Here is a 21913-nt window from a genome sequence, read left to right on the forward strand (position 1 = left end):
AGCGTGCCACGGTGCAGCCCTGGGGCTCCTCGGCGCTGAAAGCTCTGCCCTCCAGCCACGCTGAGTGCTCAGCCCCAAGCTCTGGCCCCGTCCCTCAGCTCAGGGCCCAGAGGCTGTGCCAGGGTTTGAAGCCTTAGGACTCAGCACCTTGGGCTGGGGTGTTCTGCAATTTTTAGTTTTCTTTCATTCCTGATCTGAGGAACAGCAGTTCACACTGTGCTTTCTAAAGAAACCTCGAAGGGGTCTCCTGCCAGCATGAAGTGGGTGTTTAAAACTGCACGGGTGGTTTTTTTTGGGGTTCCTCCTAAGGACTATAAGACAAAACCTCTGTTGTCCCAGCTGTGTGACCCTGGAAGTATTTCACATGCAGCATTTTATACTATTTAATAGTACAGCTAAAATGAAATGTCAATATCACAGAATCACAGAATATCCTGAGCTGGAAGGGACCCACAAGGGTCACCGAGTCCAAGCCCTGACCCTGCCCAGGACACCCCAACAGTCCCACCCTGTCCCTCAGAGCGTTGTCCAAACCCTCCTGGAGCTCTGGCAGCCTTGGGGCTGTGCCCACTGCCCTGGGGAGCCTGGGCAGTGCCCACCACCCTCTGGGGGAAGAACCTTTTGCTGAGATCCAAACTGATCCTGCCCTGGCACAGCTTCGTGCTGTTGCCTCGATATTTTAAAAACTGTACTGCTAATTTATATTTCTTAATTTCCCTCACTAACTTTGTAGAAGAAATTTGGACCTATATATTTTAATTTACGGCAGACGAAAAGCTGAAGGAGGCATCAGGCAGGCATGTGAAGCTGTTTCCCTGTTTCAGGTTGCATTTGTTCTAAACAAAAACCAACTGAAAATAAACATGCAAAATGCCTGTTACTTATGTATATGAATTTGGCAGATTCCTTTATAGTTTTGCAGCACATCAGGTTTGCAGCTAAACAGTTGATTAAGTGCAGCTCACAGTGAGAGATTCTGAGGGTACAAAGAACGTCCATCCACATCCTCTGATGGAATACAAAACTCTCAGGCTTTCTAATGACCATCCATGGTTGGACAATATCTGGCAGCAGGTCAGAAACTGCAAGAAAATCAAAAATATCCTTCCTTATCAAAGCCTATGTTAACCAGGACTTTCTGCACAGGAAGGTCTGGAGTTTCTGCCTGACTCAGAATCATAACTTCTCTTAACTCTCTGTCTTGTGTGTGTCCAGGTTCTCCTTCTGTGTGTCCAGTTCTGGTGAAATCCTTTCTCTCACTGCTCAGTAAAAAGAAGTTGTTACTTGTGTTGGGTCACCCTACCCTGCCTATTCCTGTACCTGACACAGAGGTCAAGGCAAAAGGTAGGAGACATGAAACACAGTTCCCCTTTTCCAAAATGGGAAACTGAGGCAGGGGCTCGAGGACATAGTTTCCACTAGTGGGAACCCAAACAAACTCACTGAAGCTCATGAAAGCTGTGAGAGAAAGGCAGACTTTTGTACCAGGAGGATCCAGTGTAACTGCAGGACAAAATGGTATCAAAGTAAAAAGATGTTTAGGAGCAGCAGAAAGGGGAAGTTCTAAAGTTCAGCAAAGAAGAATTGTAGAAACCTGGAAGGTGCTTGGCACAGTCCCAGGGCTGTTCCTATGTAGTGAGGAAACTGAGTGATAGGAATATACTTTAGCTGGTTTCTTGATCTTATCTTTTTTCTGCTGTACCTTCTAAGTAAAGATTGATGTGCTAAAAGTCCCCTGCAAAGCCTGGGCATTGTGCTCTGCCTTTGTCACATGTCTCTGACAGCACAAACTGTGATCATGGGGCAGGATTTGGGGAACAGGCAGAAGTTGCTTCAGAGGTTTGACACAGATGCTTCAGGTTTCAGGGCTACAGCACTCAAGCTCTCTGTCCAGCATGAGAAAGGACAGCGGGGGCAGTCTTGGCCCCTCACAGCCCATGCTCTTAATTATTGTGCTTTGCCAGGGCTGCAAATGAACCAGTGATTCAGCCTGGAAGTAAAACCAGTGGTGTCCAGCAAGTGAAAGTCTATTTATCTACTAGATGTCACGGACACATCCTTAACCAAAGCAACCGATTCACCAAATTTGAAGCACTTGCTTGAAAGGCTGGGCACAATACAGCTTCAAAGAAATACCTGGAAAATGCTTAACAGAGTAAAATCTATTTTGCTTTCTTAATTCCTCTTTTATCCATATGAATGGACAGACACACACAGAATCACCTTAGAGAAGAGACCCAGCATGAAAAGTCACAGCTCAAATAATTGCTGGAAAATAATAAGCAAGAGAAATTGGGATTTTATGTTTGAAAATGTCAAGTGGGCGTGGTTGTACCTCTTGGATATATAGTGGATATTGCGTGTCACGTTCTCAAGAAGCTTTCAAAACTGGCTCACTGTCTTGACATGCTTCCTGCAGCTCCAGCTGTTATCCTGGACTTTTCCTTTTGGTTGTAGCTAGAACTGCTCTGTAGAAGTCAGCGTAGTTTTTGTTTACAAATGTATACAAGCCAGGTTACATATATATAAATATATATAACCCAGGTGTCTGTACATTCATTTTCACTATTAGCAGCAGGTGCTGGGGACAACTTCAGTGTGTGCTCAGACTGCAGTCCATGTGCTGCCAAAATTCCTTGGGTTTGGATCGTCATAGAAAGACTGGTAATTCAAAATCTGCAGATTCCCCTGCCTCAGTACTGACCCTGCCCCCTTTACCTGTGCCTGTATTTCAGGCTCACATCACCAGTCTAGCAGAGTTAGAACTTGCCCTCCAAAGATCTGGGTCACAGCTCACTTTTACTGCTTCCTGAGGTCATGAACTAAGGTGGCAGCAGTGTTAATTTTGTGTGGCGTCCTTTATTTTTTGCTGTATTTTAAAGAATAATTGCTGGAGCAAGTGGAATGTGTTGCATCTTGAATATTATTGAGGCTGGAAAGCAGCCAGAACAACCAAGGAGCAAAACTTCTAGGCAGTTTTCCATATCTACAGCAAAACTGAGGCTCCAGTGAAATTATCTAAGGAATTCAGTCTGAGAACAACAAATGGAAAAGGAATGACACAGATATAAGGAAAAAAAAGTGAAGCATTTTATGATTTTTGACAGTTTCCTGCAGAGTTATATCACTGCACTGCTATTATTCCTCAGCAAAATCAGAGTCAACATACTGTACTCCAGCAGCTGCACTCCTGCTCTCATTCCCTGGAAACCTGGGGAAGCCAAGTGATCTGGGAGAGGTGGATCAGAAGTTATTCCCCACCCTTGCCCATTCCTACCATGGTGAAATGAACTCCAGCCAAGGACCAGAATGTTGTGGATACTTCCAGCCAGTATTTTAATTCCTTGGTGCCTCTTGTATGGTACAATTTCCTTCTTTAAGAACAAGGAGACTGAGTTTATTTAGGATGTTAGAAAAACCCATTGATCTACAAGCAGCAAACTAAAGCAGCTTCACTGCACATTCATATGGCCTCATCCCTAAAGCACCTTTGCTCCCCACTATAATAAATAAGGATATCTTGACTGTGTTTCTCATTTCAGTGTCACCCCCATGGGCAAGGCCCTCGTATCTTGTGGCTAATTCAGCTTTAGGTACATGGGGACTGGCCAGCCTGGAGAGCAAGCAGGAGAGTTGGTGCCTGGGTCCTTTCTTTCCTTCAGCAGAGGAATGAATATGGTTCCTTTTTCTGTCTTCAGTTGCTGACTTCCAAGAAACTGTAGAAATTTAATTATTTTTGAGACTTTGACTCATGTGTCAAATATGTATGAAATTTGGAGCAAGAGATAGGCTGAACCATTACATAAGCTTCCTCTCCTTAGGAAAGCACCTAATCAAGCTTGTTCCATGAAAACTGCCCACCCAAATGACTGGAAATGGATGTTTTTTACAAACACAGACCTGTGCAAAACAATAGCCATCAGAAGCCCTTTGCCCAGTGTCCTTTTTCTTGGCAGAGGTACGTGCTTGTGTTGGACCATGGAGCACACATTGTCCTCTGGTTTGAAGGAGTTTACAAGTTGATAGTAATGGCAAGTTATATTCCCAACTTCAATTCTGCTGCATCCAAATCATTAATAGATGACCAATAATCAGGCTGTAGAAGAAAGAATAACAAAATGCAAATGTAGTAAGGTTTCTTTTTCCCCACAAAGTTATGTTATTGGATTTTTCCCCTCTGAGCTCCAAAGCTATACTGCATTTCAGTTCACTGGCAGATATCCCACACTTCCTCAAAATCTGAAGCAGAAAGACTGGGATGAGTATTTGGGGCATTGTATGTTGGATTCCTGTGCCTATAGTTTGGATTGTGCTGGGGTGTTCTGAGCTCCTTCCTCTGTCGAGGTGGGGGAACATCAGAACATTGCCTGTATTTTCCTTCTAAGCACAAAGAGACTCCATCATCCTCCTGGGAAAGCTGAAGGAGGGTGGTGGTGCCTTATAAACCTACAGTCAGGAGCAGCAGCTGCTGCAAAGCCAAAGGATGGGATGAGCCTTCCCAGGATGAACTGTGCTGCCTTTCCACTGCACTGCCCCATGTACAGACCCCCACTGCAGTCACACAGTTCTCCCACACAAGATGTGCTGGGGTTTATTTCCTTTTTAATCATTCTGCATGGGAGGTTTAATTGAGGAGCTGTTCATTTTGATACTCGGGCTGATATTAACTTTTCAGTCGCTGAATACAGCACATTCAGTTTGACACTCCAGTTTAATACTTGCTCATTTTGATCCCAGAAGGTGCACAGTAGTCCCTGCTTAAAGAACCTCATGTCTGAGGATCCTTGGCTTGTTCCATCCTTGAATATTTCAAACCAGAAATCACTCTTTCCCCTTGCCTCAAATCTTTTTGCTACCCTGGAGTTATCAGTAGCAGGATGTGTCAGGGGGTTAAGATAGAAACTTTATTAGTTTGGAGGCTGCAGATAAAGATTCTGGAATTCTGTGGAAAGGTTTTATTCCATTCTGTCTTTCCCCTTATTCATTTGCAGTACAAGAACAAAGTATAAGTAGTCCCATAAAGAATGTGGACTTTTATTGAGAGGGAAGAATACATCCCTATGGTGCCTAAACACTCTGGTATGTGAAATGATTGTTTGGTTAGGAGAAGAAAAACAAAAAATGCAAAGTTTTGGCAAGCCCTGGCTTTTGCATGCCTCAAACCCCAAGTAGGCACCTGCACAAATATTGTTTGCATATAAATAAAACTGTGTACACAGGGGTGGAGAAAAAAAATTAAAAGCTGAAACACTCTATAGAAGTCAAGCCCCAACTCTCCCACTTTTACAGTATGTCGGTATTGAAATAATTTTTAAAGTAGCTGCATTAAAGGAAAAAAATAAACATTTTTGCTAAATGTTGACAGGTTCACACTGACACTGGGACTTTACAAGCACTTTTAACTAGTTGACTGAATTGTAAGCAGAGGTATTTTTAGCTGCACCTGTAGGTTGCTTTTGCTTTTGTAAAGTGTCTACACACACCTCCAACCTTCCAGCCACTCCATCCACATGTGATCAAAGCACCACACGCAGAGAATCATCTCCCACAGCTCCTTGCCAACCAGCTGCCTGGAACAGATGATACCCACAAGATTTACAGTGTCCTTTTGTGTTCTAAAAGCAGGGAAGCTACAGGTGGGCAATGCAGCGCTCCTGCTGTTCCTCAGCAGAGCTCCCAGCCGTGTCCCCTGGGGCTGGCAGGGGATGTAGGGCTGTTCCTGAGCCCACCCTGCTTCCCACTGCTCACCAGCGTGTGTCATTTCCAAGCCCACGGTGAACTGCAATGAGGGAAAAGTGCTTGAACTAAAAACATGTATTTATGCATACCAGGACAATGTTGTCTTAAGCTGAACTGAAATTGTCTTCCCGACCTCCAGCTCATTTTTTCTCACTTTTACTTCTTACCACATACATGGGAATAATTTTACTTTTTTTTCTAGGAAACTAGAACTTAATCTGTTTGTCTGCCAATTCACCAATACCTAAAACACCTGGCTAAAACTGAGTATCCTTCAGTAACTTTCATATGGAGAAGTATTTAACCTATTTTGTAGGAAATCTGTAGTGGATTTGAAATGAATCTGGTAGTTTTGAGAACCAAATGACATGGAACAGCTTTGGATACAGAAGCTTGAAACCTCAGGCAGAGGAAGCAGTGCTGCTGTCCAGAGTAAAGGCTTTCTGTTATAAATCCCATCCTTTCTGTGCATTCCCAAAGCCAAACTTCAGGTACTTGGGATTGATTGTTTTTCTGGTGTCTTGTCTCCTTTCCCACCTATGGGAGAAGGGAGAGGCCACGATGAAGGAATGGGCACCGGAACAGGAGCCAGCAGGAAGGAGAGCGTTTCTCCAAATGAGAAAAGGAAAAGAAGAGCCGGTATTTTGGTTGTTTGGTAGTTTGTTATTTAGGTATTTTGGTAGTTTGGTATTTTAGGTCAACCCTTTTTTTGACCCATTGTCACTCCATGCTAATCTGCATTTAATACTGCAGCCTCCTCCCCACTTTCCCACAGGCTACACTTCTGAACAGCAGAATCTTTCCAAACTGAGACAGTGGAAGACACTTTATTTTACTGCATTTGTCTGTGTGCAAAATGCCAAATGCAAGAATAACCCGGATTTAGCACAATGGGGAAGAAAAAGTGAGTCAAGCTAAAGCTGCTGTGCTGAATTGCTGAGCACCTGGAGCCAGCGGGGAGCAGCAGCAACTGCAGACTGAGGCTCTTGCCTTATTAAGTCAAGTCAACACTTGCTCAATGATCAGAATCTCTCCCAGTTTCAGTCTTGTGTTGGAGCTCAGAGGAGATTTCATGCAGGCTTCACTGTTCTTATAAGAGCTAATAAACAGTATAAAAATGGAAGCATGAGAGATCTGTCTTGCCTGGGGATATTATTGAAACCTGGTTACATGTAAATTCATTCTTATTTGGTGATGGCAACTCCCAATCTGAAGTCACCTGTAGCAGGTGAGGAATTCCTTGCGTGTATCAGATATTTCATTTACCTTTGGGCAGAGAGGAAGAAAAATTACAGGTTAGTTTGCTAGTTCAAAAGGGGGAAAAATGCATTGCAATTAGAGAGCCCATTACAGGCAGGAGATTAATACCTGCCAAGCTGCATTCTGGGATCAGTTCCCAATGCCATCAGATGACATGCAGAAGATGCAGTAAGTGCAAGGCTTTGATTTAGAAATTATATACATAAATATATATACACACATATATTTTATCTGAGGGGAGATTGTAATCACCATTTAATCAAAGGTGCAGAAGCAACTCTGGTCTTCAGATTATATATTAAAGTTGGATACATGTTTATAAATCTTGTTTTGTTGTTTTAAATGGTGGATATGGTTTTACCAAAATATATGGTTGCTATCCCAAGAGAGCTGATGTCTTTACTGTCTGATAAATTGGTACCATGGTAGTTGTGAAAAGCATTTAAATACCACAGTTAATTTTACACACGGGCTGGAGACAGCTCTAATTCTTTGTGTGGAAACACAAGGTATATAAGAGACCCCTGTGACAGTTTTGTGTGTTCTTTGAACATATTGAGCTCATACATTAAATAAACACAGCTTAGAAATAAGTAGGCAGATCTTGAAGCTTATGTGGCAGCTCTGACTCGAGCAACCAGAACCCAGGAACTTACCCAGTTCCTGCAGTAAATTTTCAAGCTGGGGGTTGTACAGTCTCATGGCCATTTTGTCTCTTCCTCTACTCAGATGAACTCCTTCCACCCCTATGCTGAGTGGTAGGTGATGCTTTGGGAGTGTACGGGCACGTAAAAGAGGGGATTCCTGTAGCAATTTTGTCCCTGAGAAAATACTACTAGATTGCATTACAGAAGTCAATGATCCTATGTATTAAGATTTAAAAAAATAGAATTTGATAACTACTTTTTTCTCCTACTGCAATTGAGGGATGCTCAAATTCATGATATGCTATTTTATTATCAAATTATTATTTTTAAATTTGTACAAGATTCAATTTATAAGATTCAAATCTGTCTAGAACCCAGATCAGTGTAGTTTTGTGTCTGTGAGTGAATGCAGGGAGAATTTTCTCTAAAACTTTCTCTGTGCTATCAATAAAAGCCTTTCTCTGAGCACCCTCTGATACACAGGGCTCTGAGCTCAGGCTGGGGGAGTTAAAGTAACCTGATGCTCTGTTGTTTCCACATTGCTACCCCTTTCTCCTGCACATCAGGAATAGCCAAGGGATGAGAGAGTGCAGCTGAACCAGCTGAGACCTGAGCAGCTGCTGTACCAAGTGCTGCAGTCTAAAGGAAGTGTTTCTTCTGACTCCAGAGGCCAGGGATGGCAGGAGAGCTCTGCAGCCAGGCAGCCCTCAGGTTCCAAATGCAGTTTGCAGTGTCCTGCCTGGCTGGTTAATGCCATTCCCACCTGCCAAATGAACCTGGGAACACTAGCTGGGTGTGGAGCTGTGAGAACACCCCCAAACCTGGCTGAGTTCCCCCTAAACCACCCCTTCTGTCTCCCTGGCAGCTCCCTGAGTTTGATGGCTCTCCCACCTTGCCAGCGAGTGGCTCCCATGGTGTTTTCCAGCACCTTTCTAAACCTGCTTTCTCTCACAGGCTTTGTGTTGGATTCCTTCACTTACTGCCAAAAGCTCACAGGCCTTTCCTCAAAGTCTCAAAATCCCAAAGGAATGCTTTGCCTGCCTTTTCTGTTCTTGCTTTGACCCACTTCTCCTTGCAGACACAAAGCTGAGAGAAGGCAGTGCCAGCTCCAGTTCCACCAGGATATGCAAGCAATTAATATTGGTTCGAGGGCTGGGGAATTTGTGCATTTCTGACTCACACCAGCAGATGCTACTCCTATTCAAAGCTGATTTGCTAACAAGGGCTTGTGGAAAGTTTGTTATTCACCAAAGAATTACTCAAATTCTTGAGTGCAGGCTAATGAAGAAGTACTGGTACATAAAGTTTTACACATTTAGGTCTTAATCAGAAACTCGTGCAATGTTGTCCAGATTCAAATGTGGTTGTTATACCACTTTTGTTAAGACTAAATAGATGCCATGGCACTGATATTCTGATCAGGATCATTGGAAATGGAAGGGATTACTGAATATAGTGTTTATTTAGGGCCAAAGATATTACAGATGAACAATGGGGTCAGCAGGACCATCACTCTTTGATACAAGTGGTGAAATGTTTTGTGCTTCAAGTACCAGCGTAGCCTTCACACTAATACTTCTCATCCAGTGGCTGCCTCTTTTTCTGTCTTTTACACTCACCACACCCTTACATGATTAACGATCAATTTATAAGAAAAATGTCACTTAATTCTATTGCACCCTGCCCATTTGACTATGACAAACTGCACCATTCCCACCTTCCTGTATCCTGTGTCTCCAAATGTGAGTGGATGCATCCTCAGTAGAGATATTCTGCCTTCAAAAGAGAGTTTTTTTATTCTGCCGGTTTCAATTACACACTAAATTCTGAGATTATAAAAAGATATGATCTCATTGCTTAAGTGTCTCTGATCACCAGTGGATTAAAATTGTTTTTGCTTATTCAACAAGCAAAATGCAGCGTTTCACAGCTCTTTCGAACACAGTTGTGGAATTCTTAATGCCATATTGGTAGCTGGTTGTGCTGGTTTTCCAAAAGGCCAGATGGGAAATGAAAACATACTGGCCATGTTACCAGAGCTGTGCTGGTCCCTCTTCTCTGCTGCAGTAATCAGACAGAATATTCAAGTCAGTCTTTCAGTGTGTGGGGGGGAATTGTTGAGAAACTGGGAATTTACAGTGATGCTTGTCTTGTTTACAGCAACTTTTGTGCAAATGGTGACAAGAGACTGCCCAAGAAAAATGTATTTCACAAATCTTAGGGCAAATCCCTCTGCCCAGAGATGGAAATAGCCAGTAAATTCTGTGAGCAGTGGCTTTCTGACCAGTTCCTACATCACAAGCATCGAACCTCTTCCAGTGTTATGTGTAGAGGGTGTATTGAACTCCCAGCAAAGGCTGTGTTAGAGGCACGTCTGCCTTTAATATTGTTACTTGTCTAGAGGTCAGTAAACCCAGACTTATTTTGTGTCTGGTTTGAAGTAAGCACAAAGATAATACAAAACATCCAGATTTTCTTGCGTTCATATAATTTAACTGTTCAGAGTCCCATAAGTTATCACTTGATGGGCCTTAAGATTCTGCTTCAGTGGAATTTATTAGACAATATCAAAAGCAAGAAAGCAAGTTAAGAATGAAACATAGCTTCCAAACTAAGTGCAGTGTTCAACGCTGAATTGTTCACAGAAATTGGAATTGCTTTCTAATGGGAAGTAGAAGATGTTAAATCTCATTCAGAAGTAGAAATTAGCCATTCACAGATCAAAATCTATTCATATGCAAAGACTATTCATCAATAAATTGCAACTGCTTTCAGATCAGTGTTAATTACTCACTATACTCTAAAAATAACTGCAAACCAGCAGGGGATGCTTATGTACATTTGTCAAGTTAATTACTTCTGTAAAAATGCATCTGTTGAATGACACTGATGAAGCTCATGATTTTCAAATTCCCTTGTCCTACACAGTTATTACTCAGAATATCTCCCTTCAGAAAAAGAACTCATCAAGAATCTTTTGACAAAATGCTTTTCCCTTGGAAAATGAGATTCAAACCCAAATGTTTTGCGTGGAAATCAGTTTATTTTGCTGAAGGTTTTGTCAAGAAAGGTCTCAGTGTTCCAAGACAGTTTCTGGTTTAGATGAGACATCCCTTCATTCCCAATTAGCAAATAGTTTAGACCAACAGCTTGGGACAAAGTTCGTTCCAGGATTTTGCTCCTATTTCTGTGTATTTAAACCAAGTAAACCGGTTCCATCAGGAGAGACTGAAAGACTGATAAAAACCCAAACCCAGCCACCAAAGCTGGGTTAGGCTGTCCCATTTAGTTCTGGCAGAACCTGAGGACACAGCTTGTAGATTAGAGGCTTTACCCTTAATGTTTGTGCTGCTTTATTGATGAGCTTCAAAAGTGGTCTTGGCTTTATCCTCTAAAACTGCTTAGGGGGCTCTTCCTGCTTCAACCCTGTGATTAAGTAACTTCTAACCCAGAAAGAACTGTTCTGCAGATTCCAAATGCAGGTGAACTGTTACAGGACTCGAGCTGAGAAATAAGAGATATTCCATCATTACAGCTTAAATAAGTCTGGATATCTCCTTTCAGAGAAAAGTAGTAAAAGAAATAAAACTTCCTTTAAAGCAGAAGCATCCTATTGAGCCTTTTGTATCCAGCACCACAGCAATCCTCCTTTCTCAAGGGCTCTCAACTAGGTCTTTCTCTCCTAGCGTTGTCCCCTTTTGTACCAAGCACGATCTAAAAGACCAGATTCCTCCTCTCTAGTATGCTTAGGGATAGGAAAACAAGGATCATAATTCATTTTCTCATTTCCCCTTATGGTCTACTCTTGGAGACATCATTAAAAAGAAGAAATTAAATCTCTTCTTTTATTTTTGGTGTATAGCATTCTGCCAGCTGTGTGTAGGCTCTCAGTGCTGAATAGCAGCAGAATACCCTCAACTATAAATCTGGTGTTGGTATTGCAAAATTAACCTCAAAAAGCACAGGCTGGATCCCAGAATATCCTGAGGGAGAAAACTTCCACCACAGCAACAACAAAACCGAGAGAAGCCTACGGAGGGTGTGAGTGTGTATGTATTTATTTGATGACGTTGTGTCTGCAGTGTTGCCTGTTCCCCTAAATGTATGGAATGCCATTTGCCTTGGGCTACAGGCACTTCTGAAGCTGCCTGACCATACAGGCTGCCAGTCCCACTCCCTGCAGTCCCCTCTGAGCACACCCCTCACAGCACTTCTGCCCTTATTTACTCTTGCCCTTATTTCCATTCCTGGTCCTTGAGGGTTGCAATGAGCACCTGCTTTTACCACAGGCTTGAGCTGGTTTCTAGGCTGGAGTTCTCCAGGAATGCCCGGTGTTCTTCAGTCCAGGTCCATGCTAAGAGGGAGAGCAAAGCCTAGCTGACTGCAGGAATGACAGGGAGAAGGGCTGAGGGGTGGCCTGCACTTCTGGGTACTTTCTGCTTCTTTTTTTCCTATAAAGGCTGTATTCATGATTCTGTTTCTCATTTAAAATCAGCTGAAAAAAAAATCATATCTAGTACTGAAAGCAAGCGAGGTCCATCTGCCTTGTGAATGATGACCTGTATTCCAGCAGATGGGGATAGCAGGGAGTCAAAGGAGATTTCCACAGACAGTGCTCAAAATGGTGTGAGCTGGAGCTGCTGGATTTCCAAAAGACAGGCTGGATCACAGAGCAGAATCATTCTCTGCCCAGTACAATCATGAGAATTAACACCACTTATTGTCAAAGTTCAAAGGAATTGGTCAGGGAATATTGTCTGTTCCTCAAGTGAGACAAGGTTATATTGTGGATGAGTCACATTGCTAAGGATACATGGAAGAATTTCCCTTTGCAGGATTAAACACAAAGTTGTTGTTACATGACTGACTTCAGGAGATCAGAGCTTAATGGAAAGAAAAACTTGTATGTGGCCAGAGAATTCAAGATACAGTCAAGATATACGTAACCTTTTATTTTGAACTTGCCACCGGAAATCTTCATACGCTTTCAAAAATAGATTTGGAAGCAATACTACTTGGTATTCTCCAGAGCTCCTGGAATGTTGTATCTCAGTGGTGTTTAATTGTCCTTCCCATTAAAGATGAGTCCAAGTAAAAGAAAACTGCCTATCACAGGACAGCTTGGAACTGAAGTGGCCATCACCTTTTTCTCTGGGGAACTTGCTGCTTTGTCATGGCATTTGCATTTCATACTTTTCAGACACTCACAATTTTGGATCAAATAGCCTCTATAAAATAATGTCAGAGGGTCTCCAACTACTGCAACATGACCTGAGTGTTCATTTCCCTTCTTTCACAGGCCATGGGGAAGACAGGGCTGCCAGCCAGGGAAGTGCAATGTTCACAGTATTATAAGGCCATCTCAGTATGCTGAGAAATGAGGATCTCCTAATTTTCATTCTGTTTATGTTTTGGACAACAAAAGCAGACTGTTTATGCTGCAAGTGAAACTTTTCCTAGGTAGACATGTGAGATTTTACAGATGTCTGGAACAAATGTACAAATGCTACAAGTGGTAAGGATGTGAAAAAAAAAAATTAAACTGAAATCAGAAGCAGCTTTTCCTAGTGGAAAAGGATATGCAAGTCTATACTTTTGGAGAGCACGTCCTCCTCTGAGGAGTTTCTCTACCGGTTACTGAGCGTCTTTTTCCCCCTCTTCATTCCCCATGGCAAAGAAGGGAGGCATCTGCGCCTCAGGTGCAGGAGCATGTTTCTGCAGGTGGGATGTTCTCCTGCAGGTGTGAGGTTTCCTGGGCCTGCCTTCCATGCACACTTTGCCTCCCGTGCCCAGCAGTGGAACAACACTTGTAGAGCTGGCTCGTGGCTGAAGGGAGAACTTTGTGCAGCAAATCGTTCTACTGTGGAGTAAATAGCTCTGTTTTCTATCTAGCGTGCTCTTTAATCCTTCCTCCTGTTCAGAGTGGGGGTTTTGTTGTTTTCTCCCTCTTCATTAACAGTTTCCAGTGTTAGTAAGCATTGGAGATCTTTTCCTTGTCAGTATTCCAGTTACATCCAATGCTAGCAGGAATTCTGGCCTGTGAATGAGCGCATCCTTCACATAACCAGTGAACTATGCCTCATACACAGTTGGAAGTGTTAAAAGACCAAGGGAAACGTGCCTGTTTCCACTTCAAGGACAGAGTATTGATGCATCAGGAACCTATGGACCCCTACCAAAGAAAGCATTTTCCAAATATGTTCCAAAATATTCGACCTGAGTTCTCATTACAGCAATACCCAGATGTCTTACGATGTTTAGCTTATCTTTGCTTCCTCCTTTCTCACTGAGCATGGAAGTGTAAAGCAAGAACAAGGAACCAGGGTGAAATTTGGAGGCTTTAACTGTCTCTAATATCTCACGAGACAACCTCCAAAAGATTGCCTTTGCAGCTTGACTGCCCTTCCAGAGGCTCCAAAGCTCTCGGTGCTGCTTTGGGCATGGCCGGGGCATGTTCTGACCAGGGGTGGGTGGGCAGCCCCCAGAAGGGCAGCAGGGCTGGGGGCTCATGTGTGGGAGCTGCTCTGGAGGGGGCTCTTTCAGAGCCCTTCCCACACAGCCAAGCACATGGACATGTGCAAAACTCGCAGCACAACTGCAACTCCCCCCCAGTGTCACCAAGTCCTGTGACCTCCTTGAGTCATGTGAGGACGGGCATCAGTCTTGTGAGGATCTGAGAAGTTCCAGCCCCACTCTGGATGTCAGCCCCTGACAGGACAGGGTGCTCTGAAGTGCTGGTTCCCCCCTTGCTGTACCTTTAGGAGCAGCAGACACGGTAAGGCTGGGACAGGACACAGCTAACCCAGAGTGAGGGGTGGGGCTGAGAGAGCACTGGAATTCCAGGGCAAGGAACCTTGAGAATGGTGGAAATGGTGTGACAAATCCCCTTATCTCCTGGGGATAGAGAGGGAGAAGAAACAAATGAGCCTTCCCAGGGGACAGGGCTAATCCTTACACTTACTTCAGTGTAATCTCACAAGTTTGGTTTGATGCTTTTGAAGCTGCAGATGTGGCTAAAGAAAGATGTTCCCTGTTACTGCTTCACACTTTTTTCCAACTGATTCCCACTATTACTAACAAGGTAATTTTGGCATTCTTGAAAATCTCTCTCTTGCACTTAACTTAGAGCCAGTAAAGCATTTAAAATCTGCTTACATATATTTCAGTTACTCACCTGAGTGACTTGAGTCTTTCCTGTATTTGAGCCCTTCACTGCTTTAAACCCAAAGCCTTTGTAATTGTTGCTCATTATCATCTAAAATTTGCCATGATGTTGTTGTATATATTTTTATTGTGCATTTTATCTTAAACCCACATTATTTCCTTATTAACACATAGAGATCTTTGAAGAGAATTAAATGGCATAAAGCATCACACTTGAATATTCAGGCACTCTAGAAGAGAAAGCTGGAATTAATGGAGCTGGATAATGAGTAATTTCAACAACCAGGAGCTATGACAGGCTCCAAAGCCAAATGAGGCTGTTGCTGAGCTCCTCACTGGAGGATGATGTGGTAGAAAGACAAAATAATTCAGAATCAGTTTCTGGGCTCATTTAAACTCGAGAGCGGTTCTCAAAGATGGACCTAGTGACTCATGTGCAGCTCATAGCAGGGCCACTTTTTTGTTTGTTTTTTCCTATAGGAGATTCTAAAACTTTTTTTCTTTCCTTTTCTGGCCACAGTCCATGCAAGCAGGAGCAATAGTTCTCTCCTGTGGTTTGAAATATCCCCTTGGCCCATGATCTCATGCACCAGGGCACACGGAGTGATGCTCTTTGCTGCCATCAGTGTGTACAGCTACTAATTTTCTTTAACCATTCACAGCTCAGCACTGGGGTGTTTTCCAGTATTTTCTAATGGAAGTCTCTGAAGTTGTTGTTTTTTTTTTCTGGCTTCCTTAGAATTATTTTAGGATTATATTTTTATACTTCAGACTTTGGAAAACGTTATCCTGGAGCATATTGCTGTGGGAATGGAAGTGCAGGCTGGCAAAACTGCAATGCCAGCCACTGCCCTTTGCTGCACCCCAGATTTCCTGGGGGCCTTTTTTGGACAAAAACATGTGGTAGAAAAGCAACAGAGCAAAAATGCTTCGTGTTTGGGAAGTCGTGAGGACAGAAGCTCCTGGTGGGATTACTGAGTACTCCCCTGTCTGTCCTGTCCTCAGACAGGAGCAATGCAGTGGCTCTGTGATGGTGCATCTCATCAGAGGAACTTTTCCAGGACTGAAGGTCTTCCCTCCCCTCCCCTCACACCTCTGGGATGCTCTGCCATGTTATGCCAAGGTCCGATTTTCCTGCGGTGGGATAGTCTTGGAGCATCAGGAGTGTAGGGATAAGTGCTGCCCCTGCCCTGAGCCCCTGCACTAGAGCTGCCCTTTAGGTTGTTTTGTGGGTTTTTTTTCCTAGAGTTTTGCTGAATATAATTTTTTCAGATTAAAAAAAGTAAGGATTTATTCCATGTTGTCATTACATCACTCCATGTGACTCCTTCCTTCAGGAGCTATTTTTGTAGCCTGTGGTGATATCACTGAGTTCCTAGAATCAAGATGATGATAAATTTTAACACACAACATTTATTTATTTAGGGAACTTCTGTATTTTTTGACTGCAGAGTTCCTCATTTTACTTCTCTTTTGAGCCTGCCTTTCTGTAAACTGTCTGTTTACCATGTTGGGTGGAGTCTGCTCTAATTTCCAGAATACCTGCATGGGAAAATATTATTTCTCTTTCCTCTCCCCATTCCCATTCTGTTTTTTTCCCCTCACTTATTTATTTATTTTCTTACTTACTTATTTCTGAGAAGTCTGGGATGACAATCCTGTGTGCTTTAAACTTGCTTTTTAAAAACATGTTGCACACTTCCATGGTGCTTTGTTTTGCCAAGTAAAGTGCTATATGTAAACAAAAGCTCTGAGTCCACCATCCTTTTATATATTCTATGTACCTTTACTCACCTTATAACACCCCAGATGTTTCTTTAATCCTTTAATACCTGTCAAGGATTTTCAAGTTATTTGCAGGATTTTTGTAGATACTGAACAGCTTTTTAACCCTGCAAATTAAACTAGATGCTTTTTCTGCTTCACTGTAAAACCTTATTCTAAGTATTTTAATGTCACATTGCTATTTTTCCCCTCTGGTTTCTGGGTGTTGGAGAAACAACCGTGTATTTATCCTACCTAATCAAACAAAGCTCAAGCACAGCAATACATCACTCTGCAGAGTTTTGTGAAGCAACAAGAGCAGCACTAAAGCTGAGCCATAACAGTTCTGAAAAGCCCAGGCTGTCCTGGATTAGCAGATCAGGGTTCTGATAACTGGGGAACATCTGGAGAATAGATCTGGATCTAAATCTCGTGTCCTAAATACTTTTCAGATTAGGAGATGCACATGATTTAGACTGTAAGTAATGTATATCAGTGCTGGATTACTCATTCTGCTTGGTCAGACTGAGATTAGTCAGACCCTGCACTTAGGGCACATTTTGGAGACTGACAATCTGCCCAGTGGGTGTTGGACTAAGGAAAGGGGTCAACTACACTGTCAAGATGGGAATCAAGCACAATCAGATCAGCAGAGATCAGAAATAGGATAGGGATGAAAATGTCCTGAAATTACTTAACTGAGATGCTGTCACTTAAAAGTGACAAACTGTGATAATATTTTTGTCATATTGGCTGCATTTTGTAAAAGTAGAAATTAATTTAAAACTAACTGTCTATGTACCTTTTTGGTGGGAATTTGCTGCATAGTTCTATAACACTTCATGTATTTGCAGCATGTAGCGAAACATTAAGATCAGTGTTTTAATATTTCAGAGATGCTTGTAAATTGAAATCTGGTTTAGAGTTTAAAGACGCTATTTTAGAGGCTCGACATAATCTTCTGACTTTAATTAAAAAAAAGGCTCTGGTGTTTCAAATATAAAATCATAGCAAGGTGAACACAAATCCCAAAAGGCATAGAATGCACAGAAAATGGACAGGAACAGAAAATTTGCCACTAATTCAGGAAAACCTTTCGTTGATTGCTACAACATTGGGGGTCATAGCAGGGGAAAACACTTTCCAGTTTGTTCACAGCACTTTTCCTAATCATCCATCCCTGGATTTGTGGTGCCTTGATAGGAAATGCCTATGATTGCCCAGCAGAGTTCCTATTTTCTGAGTTTGCCTACTTCTTACTCAAATCCTTTTACTCCCTATGAGATGACTATCTAGACATGAGAGAGGTATTTGTCCTATGAAAATAACTTTATTTTTTCTGTCATCCTCTCCCCAGCTGAAGAGTCCTAATGCAGCGAGTTGCTCATCATGGTTTATATCTCCACAAATCCCTGCTGCTCTTTGCTGTTCCTCTTGATTTTGTTCCATCCATATTGTGGCACAGGAACAGACCTGTGTGCTGTGTTCCAAATGTGGGCACATCCTTCTTTTATACGGTGCAGCAAACACTCTCCTTTGCTTTGTTCTCATCTCTCAGCCTGAATTCCTGACATTGTTTCTTGTTTTAACCATTGCTGAGCTGGTGTTTTTAGGGAGCTGTTCCCTGTAAATCCCACATCTCTTTATCTGGTTGTCAGGAGCTGAAGCAGAATCCCTGACTGATAACACACCATGTAGGCTGTCTTTGGCTAGACTGTTGCTTTGGATCCACTTGCATAAGATGTAATCTACTATTTCATAATCTAATATTGTGCTTTTTCAATGTCTGTGTTTTAGTCTCAAGTATCTTGAAAAATGGTGTTTATCAGCAAACTTTCTTGCCTTCCTATTTAGTCCTTTTGTTGTTTTTTTATAACCTTTTGAAGAAGTCATATGGGCTTTCTTCAAACCAGGCTAACACCTGTAGAGTAAGAGGTAAATTAATTATAATGTATGTAGAACTTATGAACAATAGACCAAAAAAAAGCATTTAACAGCTTCAGATCTGAACGTGTATAATAATATTGCTCATGTCAGTGCCATAAACAGCTGAGTCAGGAGGAATGGCTTTGGAGATATATTTTGCATATGCAAAAGATACTCTTTCTGGGATCACAGAGTTTCCAACTGCTCTGGCTGCAGTTTCACACAGCAAATAACTGGCTCTGTAGGCTGCTGCCAAATGGGGAGATTCCAGTCCCTGCACTACCCAGCCTTCCTGCTCCTTCCCTGGCCTTGCTCAAGGAGCTCTGGGGTTGTGAGATTAGTCATGAAAACATCAAACCCTGACTCACCCTGCGGTGTCATGTCTCGATCAGTGTGAGAGGGGGCAGAAACGTGCAGCTGGGGCTCCAAGGGAAAAGGGAAAAGGCAGTGGGATATAATGAAGCTGTTCCAGGGACTGTGCCATTGCACCTCAGCCTGAAAGCATAGCAGTGCTCCTGCTTTTTGTTTAGAGAGGAGAACACGGAGGGTCACAGAACTTGGTTTCTCCCTATAACAAATGCTCTGATGCAGGCAGGAACTGGAACCTTTGACAAAACCCCTGAACTGCTTGTCTGCACTGTCAGAGCTGTGACCTGCTGGGAGCACATCATCTGTGATGAGGTGGGTGCTCACACTGCTCCTGCTGGAAGTGAAAGCATCTGGAAATTCAGCCAAAAAACCGAAAGTTCTCTAATGAAATATGAAGTCTGACTAAGTCAATCTGTCTGACAGTGTTTAATTCTAGCAAGAATAATTTGCCAAACCTTTTTAGCTTAATTCTGGAGCTTCCATGAATCACAACCCCCCCTGCAATCTCCTAATCATGAGTAGCTGAGTGGAGCTGGCATTCCCGGTGGGAAGGCTCCCTGCCTGGCTGGCATTCCGGGTGGGAAGCTCCCCGGGTGGCACACACGGCCGGAGTGCAGGGCTGGCACAGCCCCGGCCGGGCAGGGAGGGCAGCGGCACAAGGCACACGGGGGTTGGGGCTCCCGATGGAATATCCATGAGAAATCACAATAACAAGTTCAGGGGTTAGCTTAAAAATAAAGCAGTTTAGGCTGTTGGAAGAGAGATGTTAATGTAACTGAAAGCAACCGAGTAGCATCAACAGCTTCCACGATGACATCCCTAATGACAGCCATTAATTTTCAAATGCTAATGAAGACCAAGGCTGCTACTGCCTTGTAGTAAATAGTTGTGGCAAGAATAGTATTTATATGGTTTATTGCTTTGAAAGTTTTCTACTGCATTAAGTTATTGTGAGAGAATAATTGCATATTCTCTCCTTCTGTGATGAAAGTTTTCTTGGAACTGCTATTCCTTGGATGAGGAATGCAGTATTCAATGTGAAAACTACCTATTTTTATAGATAGTAGAAAATAACTGCTAATTTTAATAGCCTGCATAAAGGATTATTTATAATACTGCTCAACCTTGGCTACCTAGGATTTTATATCCTTGTCAAGTCTTCTTTTATAAACATTAGTTTTAGTATTTTTTTCAAAGCCTGCACAGGTTTCTGTCCCAGCAGAACAATCCCATTTACTCAGGATTAGTAAATGATACATTTCTAGCTACTTCCAAGTGGTGCTTTCTTACCAAGAACCGAACTGCAAAGTAAAGGTAATTAGGGCACATTGGCTTCTTGCCAAATTCCAAGGCAGGCTCCCTTGGCAAAGCATCGTTCCAAAGGTTTCATGGGAGTTCTTCTGCAGCAGTTCCACTTTCCTCTAGGAAAAGCTATTTTATGGCAAAGGAGCCTTGGTGATTCCTCCCTCTTGCCTGTTCCATGATTTATTGTTCTATATCACTGCCCAGCAGTGGCACATTTTGTGTAAATTCCTTCCATTAGTCACAAAGCCACACAAACAGCTTAGAGCTTTCCTTAGAGAATTCTGAACTTCCTGCAAAAACAAGCATCAAAAAGCTACCAGGAAAACTAACCAAAGACTTTTAATCACTTGAGTCTATTTCCTATCCCTAAGAGAAACCAGGGTTTTCCAAGTGTTTAAGTTAAATAATCAAGTGAATTACATGGCCTGTATTAAACTAAATAAATCTATGATTATATTATATGGGCTGTATTGTGTCCAATATGAGAACAAATCTCATTTCTTACCCATACTCAAAGACTTCCTAGGATTGCTCCAGAAATGGGAATTCTTCTTTTATCTTTGGATGACTTAGATGTGAGATTTCCTTGTGGTTTTCAAATGCAGGAACTTGCTGCCATCCCTCCTTTTGATGAGTGGCAGCTTCTCAAATCCCATGTTTTAAACGTAAAGCACTGGCTAACACATGTGCACAGTAACTTTTGAACTTCTGCTTGGTTTTTATCCCCTGTCTCCAAATTCCATGCCAGATCTTGCCTTCCTACATCTCTGAGCTCTGTGAAGATGGGTAGAATAGCACAATTGTAGGAGTTAAAGGGGGAAGTGAGGGATTATACACAGAGTTATAAAAGAAAACATTCTCAGGAATATGCTTTACTATGAAAGTACTAAAAATGTGAGGTTAGACCTTTGTTTTTAATGGAAATATCCTGAACTCTACTAGACATGAACAAAGCAGGTGCAAAATATTATTTTACCTTATAATATATTTAATTTATGATAATATATAAGGTATCATATTTGAAATATTATAGAAATTTGCTTATAAAAATGCCATTTTTATTTTGATCAAACTGTGTCTATAATCCTCAATACTTATTTAAGAATAGGTGTAGTCGACCATATGTTATTCAATGCTAAACAAAGCCTTGGGAGAGGGGGGAAGAAAGGCAAATAAGTTTGCTTGATTCTTGTCAGCCAAGAGCGTGACTCTACTCAAAAACTTGATAAATCAAAATCCTTTACTTGAGGAAATAATTTGTTGCTTTCTACTGAATGTTTTAACCAAGTATTTAGTTACAATAGCTAATTTTGAAGTCCCTTACCCTGAAAGCTACAAAAAGTCAGATAATTTACCCACAGAGCGCTGGGTCAAACTATCTGAAGACCTCGTGCACCAACATAAGATCTCTTTGGTCATACTGGTCCTTATTCTCAAGAGTAAGGCTTTCCCAAGGGGAGGAAAAATCCCCCTTGGTTTGTTTTCCAAAGACAGCCTTAAAAGAGGTGTCTCTGTCAGGGGTGCCCTGGGGAGATGTCTCAGCGGTTGATCCTCCTCCAATGCCTTGGAGTTCCACCCTCCTTGCCCCAGGAAAGGTTTGGCTTTACTGCAATTCCAGAACCTTCAGAGAGCACCCCTGCCTGTAACACTGTAAGGAACACTCTGGTTGGAATTAAGGTAATAGTATGGCATGTGTGTAAGAATTAACAGGGGGTGTGTTGTGGTCATCACACCACCAT

General features: G+C 42.3%; 1 protein-coding gene across 3 annotated transcripts in view; it reads left to right on the forward strand.

Moving 5' to 3' along the window:
• The window catches only part of RAF1 (Raf-1 proto-oncogene, serine/threonine kinase), a 66213-nt gene that overhangs the window by 979 nt on the left and 43321 nt on the right, over window positions 1-21913 (forward strand). The gene's annotated exons all lie outside the window — the stretch shown is intronic.

Source organism: Corapipo altera, unplaced genomic scaffold (assembly GCF_003945725.1).
Source record: "Corapipo altera isolate COAL_440 unplaced genomic scaffold, ASM394572v1 101, whole genome shotgun sequence".
In the NCBI taxonomy this organism is placed as follows: Eukaryota; Metazoa; Chordata; class Aves; order Passeriformes; family Pipridae; genus Corapipo; species Corapipo altera.